Genomic DNA, 20174 nt, shown 5'->3' with positions numbered 1-20174 from the left:
CTGAGTGATGAGATTTCTCCTGTAAGAAAGGTGTGTCTGCATTTTTTCTCCACTCTCCTCCTTATCTAATGAGTAAAGGATGTAGCTGTTCACAACTTCAACTACCATCAGCCTGAAGAATATTTTTTTTTCACCATTTGTAAAGACCTCCTTTTAAGTCCGTAACATCCACAGTACTGATCAGCTCTGTTCACTCTTCCATAAATTTTGTGTATTCTAAAAATAACTGTCAGTTTTTCAAATTGAACCAGCTGTTTCTTCCTATAACCAGTGATCAACTGTGTTTGAGGGCCAAAGAATGTACTCAGCATTTCACTAACCTCTTGTTATGGAATAAGTGGCACATCATTTTAATATTCCTGAAGTATCTTCATTTTCAGATCATTTGGAAAAACATCCTAGAATCCATAACTTGTTCCTGTTATATGTATTTTCATTTTATGCAATCCCTGATGTGTGACAGAGTATGATAACTTTTTAAGATCACTACTGTCATCACGATAAACCTTAGAGGTTGTGTACTATTGTCACTTTCTTCTTCAACACTAGCTTCAGATTCACTGGAACTAACATTACTGCCTACAGGAAGTTTCTTTATGCTCACTTTTATCACTAAACTTTACTTCAACTTCACTGTGCTCAAAAATCCATGTTGCAAAATCATTATCACTTACACACCTTCTCCTTGCCATTTTCCTACAAGCACAAGTACAGGAATACATGATCACCTGTTCATATCAAAACCCCAAAGTGTACAATCTGTGCTGTTGGCTAGTGTCCATATTACATAAGGAAACATGTCAGACAGGCTCCAAAAGCAGAGTGGGTCAACAAATGCAATAACAACAACAAAAGCGTCAGGAAAATCATTATGTTGGATGAGGCCCAACACTGTGTCAAGGGGTTAAACTAAGACCCAGAGAGGCATCTCACCTAAAGCTAGTCCCATTGTTATTTTTTATATTACAATACCCTGCTTGTTTCTTTCATAACAAGTATCAAATGTAATTACTTATCTGATTTTCTAAAATGTTAAAACTCTTGGCACCTAGCACAGTTATCTTTCACATGATATGCATGCAAATATTTGCAGAATGGAGTTCACAAAAGAAGTATGCGCTAGGAATACAATCTGTGCTTGTCAGCCTATGGGTAGTATTTGAAGCCATAGGTTTACAGATGATCACTTACAGAAAATAAAAAGAGGAGACCCAAAACTGAATTATTTGTTTTAGCATATAAAAGCAAGGCAAAAGACAAAAATTTAGCAATAGAGAGGCTGATGAGCAAAGAGTAGAACTAGTTAATCCTGGTATCATGAAAGATAAAAGATGGCTTTTGTGATCAATTGTATCAAATATCAAAACACATCCACAGAGAAATGTTTGTTGATATTGGTACTAGAGGTAACTTGACAAGCAATAGTTTCAGTGAGGTGGTGGGAGTGGAAGTCAGACTGGAGTGAGTCAGACATTCAGTGTAATGTGAAGAAACATAGATGATGTGTGTGGAAAGTCTTTTCAAGATATTGGCTATATGTAAATGGAAACAGACAATTACAGAGTCACTGAAAGGCAGAGAGGGAGGAAGGAGAATAGTCAATGTTATTAAGTGGATACAAATTATCTTTTAAAGAGGGGATAAATGAAAAGAGTCCCTAAGAAAGTTGGGGGTAGAGAACCATTTAGACTGAATTCACTTTAATATTACTGAGCACTTTGTATGTGGGTTTTGAACAGAATACATATCCAGATTTAGGACAATCCTCTCCCTAATCTCTTAAATCTTGTCTGAGTTTCCTTCCTTATATGTGCTTACACTGCACCACATAACCTATCACTTCCCTGACTATTAATGAAGAAACGTCTGCCACAAAATAAGTTAAAAAAACCCTGGGAAGTTAGGAAGTATACAACAGTATCAGTAGATGCCTCTAAGTGGTAGATAGCAGTTTTATAAGGGCTCCAAATTTCCTATAAATCATACATTTGTTTATAATCACAATTTTTTTGATAAATTTTTTCCAAAGAAAACAGTTTCCCCTGAGCCAAAGAACATGCACCAAATTAAGAACAAATCATGTAACCAAATGTTTTGGATTAGCTGCTGCCTGCTCTTGGAGCTTTACTGGTAGTTAAGAGACCTTACACATATCTTATGGAGTGGAGATGAGTAAGAATCATCCCCAAATTCCTACTGCAATAAATCATGGAAAAGCATTATGGCAGTTCTCAAACAGAAGATGCTTTCAGAACTCCAATGTGCCACAAAGCGAAATACTTGATTCTTTTTGCCTTACAATGATTCCCTTCACCTCTCACAAACTCTGAAAGTAAATTGAGGTCAGAGCCACCCAACCATCCATTATATGTCAGGAAGCAGCAAGCTGAATCTTGAAACCTATCCTGCTATTCGCTATTTAATTACAGAAGCACAGACATCACTAATCAACTAATTCGTTAAAAGGGAACACTACATGATTGTCAGGCCTTTCCATCTGGTCTAATTTCTAATTATATTAACAGCAACTCAACATATACTCTGAAAACCATTTATGATCACAATAACAACAGCTAACAATTACTCTACACCTATTATGCATTATATGTAATCCTTATAACAAGTTAAAGATGAAAACTATGCCCAGTTTACTGAGGCTGGGAGTGGCCACTACCTAGCAAGTAGACAACCAGGATTCAAACCTCTATCTGTTCCACAACTCCACAGTGTACATCTATATACACAACCCACCTCACTACACTCCTCCTATAGATAACCATCTTCTTATCCTCAAGCCACCTAAAACATCAGTCTCATGTGCCCTCAGAAATGCTGACCTAGATTTTATGTGACACTTACAGTATGTAAAAATAAAGTAAATGAAAAATAGCCTTTACTTGCTCAAGAGAAATCTGGAAATTATTTGCAGAAATACCCTGATAGAGTCGCTTCAGGTTAAGTGTATGCGCTTGCTCTAGGTATTTCTCTGTACTTCAGTAAACTCAAAGAAAGAAAATAAGGGGCATTGTCTGTGACTCAGAGGAGTAGGGCACTGGCCCCACATACCGGAGGTGACCGGTTCAAACCCAGCCCAGGCCAAAAACTGCAAAAAGAAAGAAAGAAAGAGAAAATAAGGACAGGGATATTAAATCAAGAAAGAGGAATCTGAAACCTCCAACACTGACTTTGGAGATAATAATGTTTACCATATCCCCTCAATATCTTCTACTCTACAGTCCTGGGAAGCTATATATCCAGGAGTTATCCTTCTGATCATTTACTCCCAGTTACTCAGAAAAAATGGCCTTGAGAGGAACTAGGCAAACAAAACAGGGAGTTAGCGATGATTGGTTTTGTCAGTACAGAGGAAATGGCAGCATGCCAAGAGCGCTTCTTAGTATTCTCAACATAAAATATAAAGAGCAACTCCTAAATTTAAGTTTTTCAAATCGAGGCAGAGACTCCTAATCTATGCATTTTCAATTGGTGCTCCGGAATTATCATAGTCTACCCTTAAGAGTTGGTTTCCCACAACCTTTCTTTTCCCATCCTCTTTCTTGTTTGTGGCTGGACTTATGAAAAAAAGTTCAATCCTAACAATCACTGGTTATTATCTCATCTCATCACATCTAGATTCAAAGATGTACATTCTTTCTCAGCCTTGCTCACTACCAACAGAAAATTATGCAATCAGCCTCTAAACTAACACTTTTTATTCAAATTTTGAGAATTTGCCCACAGAAAAGCCTGCCCCTATCTTAAGAGGTTAATTTCACCCAGAAGGGCCACAGGTAGTATTCAATGAGTTCAGGAAAATATTTTCATTTGTCAGAAGTTACTTGTCTTACAATTTACTTCACCTGAGACTTATTTTGAAAACTAAAAATGCCTTGTCATACAAGTATCTATTTCAATAGATTTGAACTGGGAACTTTTTTCTTTTACCCCCTCTCCCAGACTATATCTGAGTTACACTGATAGCCACTGCATTAGACATTAGTAAATATGCTTTTCAGATTTGCGAGTGAGTTAGGAATTTGCTTTAAAATAATGGAGGGAAAGAGTGGGAAGAGTGGGGTATAAATAAACTAGCCCTAGTTGATAACTGTTGGAGTTCGGTGACAGTTACATGGACATTCATTATACTACTTTCTATTTTTGTATGCTTTTAAAATCTCAGAAATTAAAGCTATTTTAAATTAAAACTTTATCTTGCCAGATCCCTCCATTCCACTATCCACATTGTTACCAAAATAATTCCCCTAAAACTCAAAATCTACCTACATTAAATACAAACTCCTTACTTAAAACCAGCATCCAGGCTCCGCACCTGTGGCTCAAGTGGCTAAGGCGCCAGCCACAGACACCTAAGGTGGCGGGTTCAAATCCAGCCCAGGACCGCCAAATAACAATGACAGCTGCAACCAAAAAATAGCCAGGCGTTGTGGCGGGCACCTGTGGTCCCAGCTACTTGAGAGGCTGAGGCAGGAGACTCGCTTGAGCCTAGGAGTTGGAGGTTGCTGTGAGCTGTGATGCCATCGCACTCTACCCAGGAGGATAGCTTGAGGCTCTGTCTCAAAAAAAAAAAAACAGCATCCAGGGCCAGGCATGGTGGCTCACACCTGTAATCCTAGCACTCTGGGAGGCTGAGGCAAGTGGATTGCCTGAGCAAGAGCAAGACACCGTCTCTAAAAATAGCTGCGCATCATGGCAGGTGCCAGTAGTCCCAGCTACTCTGGAGGCTGAGGTAAGTGAATCGCTTGAGCCTGAGAGTTTGAGGTTGCTCTGAGCTATGACTATGACGCCATGGCACTCTATTGAGGGCTGTAAAAATGAGACTCTGTCTCAAAACAAACAAAACCAAATAAAAAAAAAAACCCAGCATCCAAGACATCTAGGACCTGGTCACTGTTTACTACTAATTCCATGATATTACCTAGTATTCTCTTTCCCTTCAGCTTCCCATATGCTTTAGCCATGTCAAGCTTTTTATAGTTTGCCTAACATCCAAGATTTTTGATACCTTAACTCATTGTTCTTTCTGCTAAAATGGCTGCTCCCTGCATGTACCCTAAAGCTCAGCTTAAAGGTTACCTCTTCTATGGGACCTTATCAGATATCCCCTCCCTCAGAGTAAAACTATCACTCCCTTTTTGCCCCTACTGTATCCTTACGTATACTCTCAATCAACAACTCTCTTTATTTACCTGACAGTCTCCCCACTAGACTGAGTTCTGCAAGAGTGGGACTGTGCTGTATTTGCCTTTGCATTCCTGTCACCAGCACAGGAATTGTCATTTAGTTGATTAATAAATAGATGAATGACTATCCAGTAAATGTTTAACAAACTTTTGGTTAAATTTTATAAAACGAGGAAACCAATTTAGAAGATTCATTCAATCTTCATCTTTCCATTCAATAAAGTTATCAACATACTATATGCAGAGCACTGAAATGAATACTATGAAATAGTTGGGCAAACAGAAACGTAGAAAATAAGAAAAAAACTCAGAAAAAAAGATAGATTAGAGGTAATGATAACACAAAGGCAACATAGTACATGAAAAGACTGAATTAAATTACAACTTCCTAGCATCCAAAGCCAAAAACAATTACAAGATCAATATAGTACAGAAATCATTACTTAACACAAACCATAATACTCTTTCCTTTGAAAAAAATTTTGGATTTTTAGAGATTAAATTTGTATAAAGCATAATATACCTTTAGCGAAAGTAACACAATTATCCTAGCTTTCACTTTTGGCCACAGTGTAGAAAAAATTACAATCTAGAAAAATACATACAGCTGCCTCAACTTATAATGGGGTTATGACCCAACAAATCCATTTTAAGTTGAAAATATTAAGCCAAAAATGCATTCAATACAACTTACCTACCAAACATAATAGCTTAGCCTACCCTACCTTAAATGTGTTCAGAACACTTAGAAAAAGCAATTTCGACATCCTTTCAATAACACATAGAGAAAATTAAGTATAGAGAAATCTCTAGATTTTCTCATCCTACACCGAGCCACCAAATAAGAACCCTACAATTTCATAGAAATTTTTACATAAGTGGGTATACACACTGACTTTTTTTTTTTTTGGAGACAGAGTTTCAAGCTGTCACTCTGGGTAGAGAGCTATGACATCACAGCTCACAGCAACCTCCAACTCTTAAGTGGTTCTTTTGCCTCAGCCTGCCAAGTAGCTGGGATTACAGGCACCTGCCACAACTCCTGCCTATTTTCTGGTTGTAGTTGTCATTGTTGTTTGGCAGGCCTGGGCTGGATTAGAAATCAGCCATCTCCAGTGTATGTGGCTGGTGCCCTACCTGCTGTGCTACAGGTGCGGAGCCCACATTGACTTCTTAAAAAGAACCATGACCTGAAAAACACTAGAAACCACTGCCCTAAAAAAACCCAAGACATAGTCTGCTTAGCTACTATAATGTTTTCACCTGTATTTACTTTTCATTTATGAAACACAGGTGTATGATATTTTCCCCAAGGACACATGATAAGCTACTGTCAAATACAATAAAGAGTACCAGAGAACAAACAGAATTCTACCCCTTTTGTATTATTCAGTTCCAATTCTCTCAAGTCCCTATGTTGACAAAGAACAGGCAGCATCTCTACAGACCAAAGCTCCTCTATACAAGAGGAAATTCAGTATTCCTAGATAAAATCTTGTTTTATAGCCTAATGAAAATTAGAAAAAGCATAAACTTTGTTATTAAAAGGCTTGGATTAAATATATCTCTAAATAAAAGCTAGGTTTACATGCCTTAACGTAGTCTGACAAAAAGCCTGTCTATATGGGGAGGAGGAGAAGAGATCTCGTAATGTGTTTGTTTACATATATGTAGATTTAAAAAGAGACTGAGGAAGACTACTGCAAGGAAAGTTAAAGCAGAGAACATCATGAAAGGCCTGATAATCAGATTTAAGTTCCATTTGCTTGGTGTATCTTACACAAGTTACCATACCTCACGGAGTCAGTCACCCCTGTAAAATAAACAAGTCTATCTCACAGGATTTTGCCCAGCAAAGCCACGTTGTTATTTGTTCTATTTCTTTTAGCTCCACTTTAAGAGCAGCACACCTTATGCTATACATTCTATAGACACATCCAAATTAGATACAAAGATCTGAGCAGGCCTTTTCAACCTTTCTATACACTACCCGCATATGAACAAGAACATACAATACATATTAATCTCCAGACTATTAGCCTGAAGTGCTGACATTAAAAAAATTTAAACTCTACTTTGATGACAATGAGATTAGAAAGTTCCATTCTCATTCACAAGTTATAGTTTTCCAAAGGGTAACCTACTAATAGTGTGCAGGCCACACAAGTTAATCAAAAATTTTAATTGGATCTGAACTATTTTCAACTGGGTCAAATGGTTTTTGGTTTTAGAGGAAAGAGACAAATATTCTTTCAGATGGTTTAATAGAGCAAGTTATGTATGGCAATTGTCAACATGGCAGTAAACTCTTTCCAATATGATAAAAATAATTTCAACTCTAGAAGTCTGTAATGAGGATCAAATTAGTTCATTGATAATAAAGCTCTAAGACAAAGGCCTTTAAAAACAAAGATATATCCCAACATATACAGGAAATTGGCTCTGTCAGAGTAAATTTAATAGCATCACACACAGACCAGCACATAATCTTTGCAAATGTTTTTAAATAAATCAAACTATGTGTACAATCTGTTTGATATATTGCTTTAAAATGTTTTATCTATTACATGAGATCGGCTGAAAATGAAGAGTGGCATGCAACGGTACTCTAAGACTTAGCCACCAAATGGCTTTATGACCTTAGGACAATATGGGCCTCAGACATACATAAAATGGAAATACAATAACTTAAAATCCCTTAAAGCATGATCTATAATACTCTGCTTTCAGTCCAAAACAAATGTTAAGTATTAAACATGAACCATCTAAATTATTCTCAAAAACTGAACAGCTAAAAGTAATCCAGTCAGTTTTCTTGTTTGGCACAAATTCCTAACTTTTTTAACCAACTACACTTATGCAAATAATCATTTCTAAGCTGAGGATATTTTTAAAGATCAAATAGCCTTTCCCAGGATGGAAAACAGGACTGCTGGCTAAAAACATGTGGGTGAAAACACATTACTTAAACATAAAAATCCAAACTATCAAATTATTAGAAGACAATGCAGGGAAATATTCTTGCAATCTTGGCAGAGAAAAGGCCTTCTAAGAGAGGTGCAACTGAGAACCAGCGGGGGAAAGAGATTTGACTACATAAAAATCCCAAATCAGGGCAGCGCCTGTGGCTCAAAGGAGTAGGGCACAGGCCCCATATGCTGGAGGTGGCAGGTTCAAACCCAGCCCCAGCAAAAAAACTGCAAAAAATAAAATTCCAAATCATAAACATAAATATGTACAATAAGATAGAAAAAGGTTACTATTTCTAACATATAAAGAACTCTCAAAACAGAGTATGAGAAATAATTCAACTTTAAACTAAGTCAAAGGGCATAAACTTGCAATTCGCAGAGTATATAACATTTGGTCATTCTCACTAGTAGTTAGAAAACTGCTCAAAGCCAAGAGATGACATTTCTCATTCATGAGACTGATTAAAATGAAAAAGATCACACCACCTGTAATCTTAACACTTTGGGAGGACAAGGCACAAGGATCACTTGATGCCAAAAGTTTGAGACTAGCCTAAACAAGGCAGGACACTGTCTCTACAAAAAAAATAGAAAAATTAGCCAGGCACAGTGGTGTATGCTTCTAATCCCAGCTACTTGGAGGCTGAGGCCTCTGATCCATACATCAGAATACAACACAGTCATTAAAAATAATGGAGTTGAGTCATATGTTCTAACATATAAAAATATGCATAGTATATAAATGTTAAAAGGTGTAAAACAAATTTGTTTGAATCTTTTTTAAACAGAACATTATTTTTATAGTTTAAAAATAAGGCGAAAAGGATGGGAAAGTAAGACTCAGAAAACATCACTTTATAATACATCAAATTGGAAAACTGGCTAGTTGTTAAGACAAATTCAGCCCACTATTTTTGTAAATAAAGTTTTATTACAATATATACACTAAGAAAAACATCACCTTAACTTAAAAAAGTTTTGTAAGCAGGAAATTCATTTCCATCTACTTGTTTATGGCATCCACATATATGCATGAAAACACAACAGTCAAATGGAAGTTCTCCATCAAAGAGCTCCAAACTGACCTCATGTTAGAAAGTAATAACCACAGTCAAAAGGGCAAAGGAACCGAGCTTTCTTTGGAGACAGTGTCTCATTTTGTTGCCCTCGGTAGAATGCCGTGCTGTCATAGCTCACAGTAATCTCCAACTCTTGGGCATAGGTGACTCTCCTGCCTCAGCCTCCCAAGTAGCTGGGACTATAGGTACCTACCACAACGCCCTGCTATTTTTGGAGATGAGGTCTCGCTCTGGCTCAGGCTGGTCTCAAACCTGTGAGCTCAGGCAATCCACCAGCCTTGGCCTCCCAGAGTGCTAGGATTAACTACTAGTGAGCCACCACACACCTGGACTTTTGCCTTTTTCACGTTAACTTCTTACTCTTAAATTGTCTCCATTTGAGATGTAAGTTTCTTAAAGATACTTCATTCCTATGGATGAAACTTGGTGGCACATTAGAAATAGAAATAAGTTTTAAGGAAAGATGCGTGTATAGCATAGTAGAAACAATACTGGACTAGAAAACCTGGGTTGGATGCCCAATTCCATCACTATCCAGCCACGTTACCTTTGACAAATCCTTACCCCTACAACTTGAGCCTACAAAATAATAAATGATATAGGGTAATATTAAACATAGGGTCTCAGCTAACTTTTCTGTTGGACATAGAGAAGACTACCTACCATGTTAAAACTGCTGGTAATGTGTTTCCTAGGAGATTTTAATTTACCCATTTTAAAAAGAAAAAACTTGTAACACACTGTATATAAAAGGTTATTTTCAAACGTGTCCTCATCTCTTCAAACTATACTTCTTTCAAGGCTGACCTCACCAAGATATTTAAGGAAATTTGAGGGGCAAGGACCTGAATTCCTGACTGGGTTAGCAGACTGCAAGATGCTCCAGGCTGGGCTTGGTGCCTGCAGTCCCAGCTACTTGGGAGGCTGAGGTAAGAGAATTGCTTAAGCCCAAGAGTTAGAGGTTGCTGTGATGCCACAGCACTCTACCAAGGGTGACGCTCTGTCTCAAAAAAAAAAAATATGAGGAGTCAAGGTAGTCCCTAGAAAAAAATGGCAGTGAACATAGGAATATTATGGCAATGACACTGGCAATATCTAGCTATAGACTTCTGCAATACTAATTTATCAAGACTTAATTATCCTAAAGTGGTATAATATTGTAAATTATGAAGTATCACCCTTATTTGATATGGTTCAGAAAAACACACACATATGTGGGTCACTACGAAAGTTGAGATAGATTGTGTTATGGTCCATTATTTCACTTCCAAGAAACAGAGTCAACATCACAGTTATTGAATTTTTACTTACATGACTAATTTATACCATATTCACAGTATAAAAATTCAAGCGAGTGATGGTACTGACTGCAAGGAGAAAGGAAATGAGAGTATTAAAAAAGTATTTCCCCTTTAGGTTGACTCTTACTCTTGGGATGAGAATTGCTTCATATTTTTTGACTTTAGAATATTTGTATGTGTGTGTTTATATATACATATATAAAATGAAATATCATATATATATATGAGGAATCTTGAGGGTAGGACCCAGGTCTAAACATGAAATTTGTTTCATTACATACCTTATACACATATCCTGAAGATATTTTTAATAAGTTTGTGCATGAAACAAAGTTTGTGTTAAATACTTATATGTAGTATTTTGCACTGTGGCATCATGTCTGTGCTCAAAGTTTTAGATTTTGGAGCAGTTCAAATTTTGGATTAGGAATGTTCAACCTGTGTTACTCATCTCCAGCAAAATAATTTGATGCAAAAATAAATGTTAAAAATGATCAATTCTGGAGGGGTAGGAACAGAGATTTCTTTGGTTTTATTCTCTGTACTTTTCAGTGTTATGCCTTGATATTATCGAATTATCTACTGCCAACCTAGTGATTAAAAGACCTCATTTAAACTTGCATTTCTTAGCTTGAGTATCATCTGTTGTTATTGGGTATTTTCAGTTTCCTATTCCGAGAAAAACCTATCCCTAATTTTCTACTTAATTGCTTTTCCTTATTATTTAAATGTTACCCTCACCATTAAGAAGGGACTACACCAAAATACTAATGGTGACTGAACACTGTGGTGGGATTATCGATATCCCTCAAGATATGGACAAATTTTCTATTTTTTCCTGAATTAATTTAGTGATTAAAACATGAAAATAATTATATACTACATGGAAAAAATCCTCTTAGACAAAAGCATTGCTTTCAGGGTACTCTATTATAGGAGTATCTAATACCCTTATAAAAAGGTTATAAAATCTAACTTAAAGAAATAAATTCATCTAAAATATAAGTCTGTGAAGAAATAAAGTTAATGTTTGAGCCTATTAATTCACTTTGGATACATTTAATTACCTTTACATAGCATTTTTGAGTTCATGAATTACTTCTGACATATCTAAGCTTAACTCTAACAAAAGTCTGTATGACATTTCCTAATGCCCGCTTGGAAACTGCCATAGCACAATTTTATTCATTCTTCATATTATTATACCTATCCCTTTGAGAGTGATTATAGGTCTCAGGTCTCATTGCCCCAAAAGACCCCACTGTCTTCCATTCTCCAGTCGCTTATCTTTGTATTTCCAGTGTGTGGCAGCAATGAGTATGTCCTCATTAAATGTTTGTTGAATTAATGAGATATAATCACCCTCAAGTAAAGGATAAGGAAACTGGCTCACTGATGAAGTAGTCTACCCCAAGTAAGATGGCTGTTAAGTATTTATTTTACATAAATTACAAAAGCCTTCTCTTTGTGGAGTACAAGTAGTCCCCAGGTTACAAACAAAATAGGTTCCGTAGGTTTGTTCTTAAGTTGAATTTGTAAGTAAGTTGTAATAGATACATTTTGCCTATTACCTATAATAGCCTCCATTTATAAGTGCAAGTCATATGTCAGTCAGATGTTTGTTACTCAAGGACTGTCTGTCTGCCTGGCCTCTATAAACACTTTAAAATATACCGTAGAACCTATCAAAGTTGACCACCCAAGGGACTGGAACAAACTGGTCAACATACAAAGGTGGTCAACATAAGGAACTAGGCCTACTGTACTGACATATACATACATGTGGTACATGTCCAGTGTATGAAAATTTAGGTCAACTTAAGGAGGTGGTCAACTATGGAGGTTCTATTGTATAATCTCACTTTAACACTCATAGCAACCTATGAAGGTTTTGTTATAATCATTTTACACATAAAATTGGAAATTTACTAGGCCCACTATAATCCTAGTTTATATGAAGTATCGCTGTATCTTTATATACCTGATTGATCACTAATTGGGTATAGGAGCTTGTATTTTATGTAGCAAACATTTTAAAGGAAGGGGAGAGAGGAGAAAGGAAAGGAAGAAGGAAGAAAGAAGGAAATTCAAGCAACAGAACAGAGGCTGGAGACCAGGTATAGGTCGATCTAAAGATGGTACTGTAGTTTTAACCTTGGAATCCAATGCTGCTCCAAAGATTTTTCTTGATATTACCATAGGCTTTCTCATGTATCAGCAGTTTCAAAACGGCTGAGGCACACAGAATTAGAAGAGCTTTGAGAAACAATAAGCCATATCATGCATGGATAACATAGAGGAAGAAATGATGACACAAAGGAAAAGGCTAAGAAACTTTAAATATGATCTCATAGTCCTTAACTAGAGTTTCTCAAGGGTAAAGACCAAGTCTCACTTATTCTATGTACCTTATTCCTGTACCCCAAAACACTCAGTAAATGCTTGTTGAACTGAAATGGAGAGGTTAAGAACTAAGAGGGAAAATAAATTTAAAAGCTGACAATGATTTCCATTTATTTAGCACTTACTATGTGCCACACATTGTATTTCAGACATTAGATATAATGCTAAAAAGGGACATTTACCTCTTTTCTAACCTGCTATATGTGGTGCTACCCAAGTATGTTAATAGTGGTGACACTTATGACTTAAGATGACTCATTATGGGTTACTAAGGTTACAACAGAACCCTGAACAGAAGAATCCTGAACGCTAAGGGAGCCGTGCAGATGAAGAGAGACCAAAATAACTGATATAATACACACCACCACAGTACTGGGTAGGACCCTTCAGAGGATATGAATGTGACTACTAAGATTTTGCAAAGTGAAAAACTACTCTGGTAGGACTTTGGTTATAACTGGCCAAAGCCTTAGAATCCAAATAACCAAAGAACAATCCCTAGCCCTCCTACCACTGATGATCCCATATAGACCTAAAGGATCTAGATGTTTTTTGTTAAGCAGCTATCATTTCACCACCCTTACTGCTCACCTAAGCTCTTGCGAAGGTTAAGTAAAATAGTATATTAAATTACCACCTAGAGATCACTTATAGTATACTAATACCTTGTATTTTCTCATTTAATTCCAATAACCATATGAATAAGCCATTTCCTCTGATGAAATAGCTTACAAATTATCTTGTCCAAACTGATAGAACTAGTTAAGTAGCCAGTCCCCCAAACTCAGAACTACCGACTTCATGCTATTTCTACTATTATCATGGAAGCTCAAATCTTCCTATCTAAATTCTAATAAAAGAGTAGGGAAGAATGAAGAGGAGACTGGGGAAGTTAAGTAAGTGGAAAGAGAAAAGTGGTACTGGGTACAAAGCTCAAAGCTACCCATGCCAAAAGGAATTTCCTTTGATTTCACCTTTTATCTTAATCTTATTAGCTAATTCCAGGTCTGGGGCAAAAATGCACAAGAATGAGCCTAGAACATCTTAACAAATGAGATAACAAGTTATCAAAGACTACTTATTAGATACTACAGATCAAGGCCAGAAAAATAAAGGTAGGGCACAATAGTTCATGCCTATAATCCTAGCACTTTTTGGGAGATGGAGGTGGGATGATCACTGCGGCCCAGGAGTTTGAGATCAGCCTAAAGCAAGAGGCTCAGGCCCTGTCTCCACAAAAAATAGAAAAAAATAACCAGGCATAGTAGCACATGCCTGTAATCTCAGCTACTCAGAGGGCTGAGGCAAGAGGATGCCTGAGCTCAGGAGTTTGAGGTTGCAGTAAGCTATAATGTTATTGCGCTCTAGCCCAGGGAGACAGAGCAAGACCCTGTCTCAACAACAAAACAAAAACCAAAAATAGTCAATGGCCAACTTTAAGAAAGTCCAAATAGCCAAAAGTGGAACAATTTGAACTTTATGGGTCAGAACTTCAATGTATTGAAATCCATCAAATGTTTATATCCATGAGTACAGTTACAGATACACACACACACACATAACCTTTGGAAGATGACAGGGAACCAATTCATTATCTTGAAAGCTATGTTTTGAAAAAAATTAGCCTACCCTTCCCATATAAACTATATCACTGAGTAGCCAGAGAAAAGATGAGCAAAAACATGTTATTCAAGCTAATAAGTGAAAACAAAAGGACAGAATTAGAATATAAACATTTTGCAACCCCAACAAATTAATGCATAAAAAATCAAGACACTGTAACATAATGAATGCTGTGGATGAACACACCTCCACCAACATATTTGGCAAAGGGAATAAATCTGGAATTTATCTAGCCTCTGAATCCAGTTGCCAATTTGCAGGAAATACAGAGCAACACCAATCTGGGGACATTTTTGAGAATCACTGCAACGGATAATTTCAAAACTGCTTCTAAAGCTCAAGGTCGTACTAAACAGCACTAAAGACGGAATACTCGTAGATTGGGAAAGTAGAGTCCTCCCCCCCGCCAAAAAAAAATAGTTAACATTCTGTGTCAACCACTGTCTGCTGCTGATGGTTCCTTGACCATTAAGTATCACCTGAAAACTAGAAATGCAACATGTGTAGCAGCTCTCAGACCTACAGAATCAGCAGCTCCAGGGTTAAGGCCCAGTACTGTATTAGCAAGCCCTCTAGCTGATTCTGGTAGTTCCTAAAGTTTCAGAACCATTGTTCTAAGCACTTTACATACATTAACTCAGCTAAACTTCTTTAAAATTGAGGTAATATTATCACTAGTATAAGGAAGAACAACTGTGGCACAAAGATTTTAAATAATCTGCACATGACACAAGTAATAAGTCTGGCTCCAGAGTCCATGTTCTTGATCAGTGTGCTGAAAGAACTCAAATTGACAGAAGGCAGTAATATTCATTCCTTCTAGTGTCTAGAAACAAAAAAGAAAAAGAAAAAAAAATGCAGTAATGAAGAAGAATAGAGTAAAAATAAAAAGCAAAAACCAGGAGAAGTATGCCTCACTATAAAAGACAGGGAAGACAATAATCAAAGCAAATAATGTATCCATCAAAGCAATGTTCCAAAATCATTCCAAAACATAAGCAGCCACTAAATGCAATATACTCAAGCATTGCTAGAGCAATTATCTCTGCTACATAATTATAAGGACTTAAAATGTGGGTTTCGCCACCAATCTTTTAAATCTAAATGATTATACAGTAAAAAGTTATTCCAGAATAATTTACCTCCATACTCTTAGTCCCCATTAGTCAACACTTAATAACCAGTGACAAGGAAAAACTGCTTTCTTTCAATACCTAAGATTATACAATCAGAATCCCAGGGTTGAAGACGAATTTTAATATTCACCTAGTTCAACCAGAAACCCAGACTGAATCAGATCTATAGTCTCAATTTCCATTTATTCATACATTCATAAGAAGTTAAATTCCAACTTTCTGTAAAATCACATTCTGGGATCTATGTATGTGACCAACTATAATTTTCAAAGCCAAATCATTAAAAACTTTTTAATATAATTAGAAGTTGAAAACACTCAGTTTAGCAGCCCAAACAAAATCTACAATTGTTTTACTCATAGAGAACCACTCCTTTACTATCTGAAACCATTTCTATAACCAGAAAACCAAGCTGGCCAACAAGTACATCAAGTTTTAGCAAGTCAACTCCTCTGACACATCAAATTAGAAGGCTTCCAAAGAATCTTAAGAGCCAAATTATCTCTGACATTAACATATATAAATATCTGGTAACCAGTTATTGAGGAATTGAATCAAAGAACAATACAACAAAACACCAACGAGTCCAAGTACTTTTACTATCAATATGATAAGATAGTGATATCTATGCAGCAGCCTAAAATGGTTACATCTACACAAAAGATTTCAGCAACTTAATCTTACTCTTGGAGAAGTAACACGGGAATGTGAAGGGCAAATATTTTCAAAGTAACCAAGTTTGGCATTCCAATAACACTTTGAACTCATGGTTGAAAACACACAAAAAAAGAATAAAGTCAGCATTCCCATTGTCATCTTGCAGCTGTTAAAAACTGTGGGAAAATTCAAATATGGGAATGCCTACTACGTGCAAAGTACTGTACCAATAATCCACAGTTAACCTAGTTTCACAAACATAGGATTAGGTTTAAGTGATCTTGTCCAAGCTTCCCAAGTACAGAAAACTCAGGGTAAACATTGAATCACTATATCCAATATACTCAATATTACTTTTGCTGAATTTATGAACTTACTGCAATTCCCAAGAAATCACTTCTTAAATATTTAGTCAATTATCAACTAGTAATTTATTTCTCCACTGAAAGAACTGAAAAGCCTGCATTCTTGATCATAGCATTGGTGACTCACAATCATGTTTAAGCTAAACACCTCAAAAAGTTTCATTCACGATGACCTCTACCCTTTCTGCCCCTTCTACTTGAAATTAACTCTTATTTTAAAGCAGGCACAAGCAGTCTTCCTCTGCCCCTATCTGTGCCTAAGTCAAACTTAGCAGGAGCCTATGTGCCCAATACCTATTCTCAGAGTAGATCCTAGAATGGCCAATATTGCACAAGAAAAGAAATAAGCAATTTAAAGGACTTTAAGCTGGGGACATCATTTCCAAATCAAATAAAATGAAAAATAATGATAGGAAAACTAAGGCTGTGTATAATAGATAAAAATCAGAACGTAAGTGGAAGCTACAACTGCCATTTCAAGAATGGTATGACTGCCAAAGGAACTCATTACTAGGTCTTAATAGTTTAGAAGTTATGAGTCAGAGCAGCTAAGATACCAACATGAAAAGAATAAAAAGCAACATTTTAAGATAGTATAAAAAATAACTAAACCACCTAAGAAAATTGAAACCATGCATGAAAAACCTCAAAGGCACAATCAGGTGATTATCTAGGAAACATTAGCTTCTTCCAGGAGGAGGCCTACTTTTCATGCAGAATAGTAAGCAGGGCCAAGACAGGAAGTGAAGTTAGTTATCAAATCGGACTCTGCCACAGAAAAAGGAATCCATGACTAGTTTTAGGATAATGCCTAGGCCAGCAGTATCAACTCCAACAGGGATACAGGAGATTACTGCCATTGTTCCATTATAATGGGTCCTCCAGAGTCTTTAATTTAGCAAGAATGGGTTAGCAATACCATTGGGATATAATCCCCATGCCTGATGGGAACTCTATAAGGCAATTTCTTCAACAAATAACTGGAAGAAAAAAAAAAAATGAAACGGACACAACCTGAAGATTAAAACCATTAAAGAACTATATCAACTCTTTGTGATAAATACTTTCTGTGCATGCTGATTAAAATAAAACTGTAAAAAAACAAAACAAAACTGAGAAAACCAGGAAAATTTGAATACATTTTGTATTTGTTATTTAAAAATCACTGTTATGACAGATGTGGTGGCTCACACCTGTAATCCTAGTACTCTGGGAGGCCAAGGCTGGTGGATTGCCTGAGTTCTTGAGACCAGCCTGAGCCAGAGCAAGACCTCATCTCTTCCAAAAAAAAAAAAATAGCCCAGTGTTGTGGTGGGTGCCTGTAGTCCCTGCTACTTGGGAGGCTAAGGCAAGAGAATCGCTTAAGCCCCAGAGTTGCTGTGAGCTGTGACATCACCGCACTCTACCAAGGATGACAAAGTAAGACTCTGTCTCAAAAAAAAAAAAAAAAAAAAAGGAAATCACTCAATTTTTTTCAGTTGTAATAATGGTTTTGAGGTTAGGTTTAAAGGGCTCTTGCCTTTTAGAGACATAAAGACTTTACAAATAAAAATATGACAGTAGAGATTTATTTCAAATTAAGCCACTGGGGAGTCAGTATGCATAAGTACAGATGAAATAAGAGTAACTGCAAGTTGATACTGGTGATAAGTATATGGGGGAATCATTATACTATTCAATTTTTCTAGGTCTGAAAAAAGAATTAGTTAGACATATTATTTTGCAATTTTATTTTTCAAATGATGCTTAAGGTAATTTAAAAATCATGTACAGACTGCATTAAACACTTCCATTTAACTCAGTAATAAGCTCCACTTAAAGTTAGGAAGCAACCACTGCTATATCAGATCCAGACACTGGAAGAAACCAAAGTAGTTCAATCACAAAATGGAAATATACACACACCTCCCACTATCTCCATTCCAGGAAGTAAAATAGAAATACTACTCCGGAAGATTTACAATAACTAACCTAAAATCACAGCCAGTCATACTCATCCTGGTGGGAAATCCCCAAACTGCACCAATAGCTTCCCGAACCTTCCTGACCAAGTTGGTCTGCTGGTTCCTCTGGAGCACTCACTCACTCAAGTCAGGCTACAGGAAGACCTGTAAAAAAACGGTGGAGTGGGAGGAGGAGGAAGAGATATACAATACATTTAATAGGGTGTGTGTGGGGGGGTTCACCATTCTATCAATGTTCAAACATTAATCGGTTATTATTTCTGAAGGAATAGCATTCACATATTAATTTGCATTTCTAAGACCTACTTTGAGCAAATAACTTAAGAATTCAGAAGCCATAGCTATAACAATATTTCTGACACTTTGACAACATCCTTGAAAAGTTAAATCATTTCTCAACTCAAATGAAATTATAGGAAATATGGTCAGTTTCATAGACAATTTTATATCCTCACTAAAAACTAATACTAAAGCAATTTTTAATTTAGTATTTTTGTGAATAAGTATGTACACATAAAAATTATTCTTCACCTTCATATATGCTTTTTGGCCATACTGGGAGACAAACGATAAACATCCTGGAAACTCAGGCTGAACTTTGCCATTGAACCTTAGACAAAGTTTTTATTTGGTACTGCCACTCCTTCCTCTCTTCTCAGAGATCTACCTAGAATAAATTAAACTTTTAGATCACACCTAGATTATTATTCCCAGATTTATTCTAATTCTGAATGACAAAAATCAAATTGAGGTTTAGTTAACTTGTGATCACTGCTTAACCCATTGTTAAATGCACCAAGGTAAAAATCTCAAAAGAAAAAGTTATCTCTTGTCCTCTAACGAAAAAGGGAGATTTCCTCCAAATAACTTCAAAGTAAATAAAGTAAACCCTGAAGCTCAAAACTAGATCCCCCATATAATGTATTAGATGGTTAGCCATTGTAAATTTTCAATCCTAATACACTTTGCCATCATATACCCACTTCAATCCCCATCATCCAGCCAAGCTAATTAGAAAAAAAAAAACATTCACTTTAACATTGCTCTAATCAAAATATTAACCATTAGGAAAACTATCTCTAAGTCAAATATAATCACTTTTATTTAATAAGCATGTTAAACATATAAAATAGCAAAAACACAAAAGGAGGTAGTATATTAGAGAACAAGCCATAATTCACTTTGGAAAAGAAGCTTAGTATTCTAAATAATCTAACTCTTTCAGATGGTAATTATCGTGCTCTCCTTAAGATGTCAAATAGTGGATATCCACACCGATCTGAGGATCAAACAAATGTGGGAGTGGGAAGCAGAATGAACACTTGAAAACTATCCAGCAGAAGTCCCCTTTCCCACTGTGAAATGTATAGCACCAAATTTCATTACTTTTGCAGGGTGAATTAGAGAAGAGGCTGCCTTTGAAGGAGGGGAAAAATGAGTAGGCAAGAGATGAGACACCCCTTCCGAAAGGTA

At 36.4% G+C, this 20174-nt stretch overlaps 1 protein-coding gene across 12 annotated transcripts in view; it reads right to left on the bottom strand.

Moving 5' to 3' along the window:
* Nucleotides 1–20174, bottom strand: part of HUWE1 (HECT, UBA and WWE domain containing 1, E3 ubiquitin protein ligase) — a 163653-nt gene that overhangs the window by 138636 nt on the left and 4843 nt on the right. For 6 of the 12 annotated variants that reach the window (XR_002771347.1, XM_023508894.1, XM_023508892.1 and 3 more), the window contains 2 exons: nt 19233–19368; nt 18709–18845 (listed from right to left, as the gene is read on the bottom strand). The exons of 1 other annotated variant lie outside the window; for it this stretch is intronic. The gene's annotated coding sequence lies outside the window, so the exon portion shown is untranslated. The remainder of the gene's footprint in view (nt 1–18708; nt 18846–19232; nt 19369–20174) is intronic. 5 more of the 12 variants (XM_023508890.1, XM_023508889.1, XM_023508886.1 and 2 more) reach the window with 2 other exon arrangements.

The sequence above is a fragment of the Otolemur garnettii genome, unplaced genomic scaffold, assembly GCF_000181295.1.
Source record: "Otolemur garnettii isolate 467f Iridium unplaced genomic scaffold, OtoGar3 scaffold00286, whole genome shotgun sequence".
Lineage (NCBI taxonomy): Eukaryota > Metazoa > Chordata > Mammalia > Primates > Galagidae > Otolemur > Otolemur garnettii.
The sequence above is the reverse complement of the archived record's forward strand: the minus strand, read 5'-3'. Positions and strand labels throughout refer to the sequence as shown.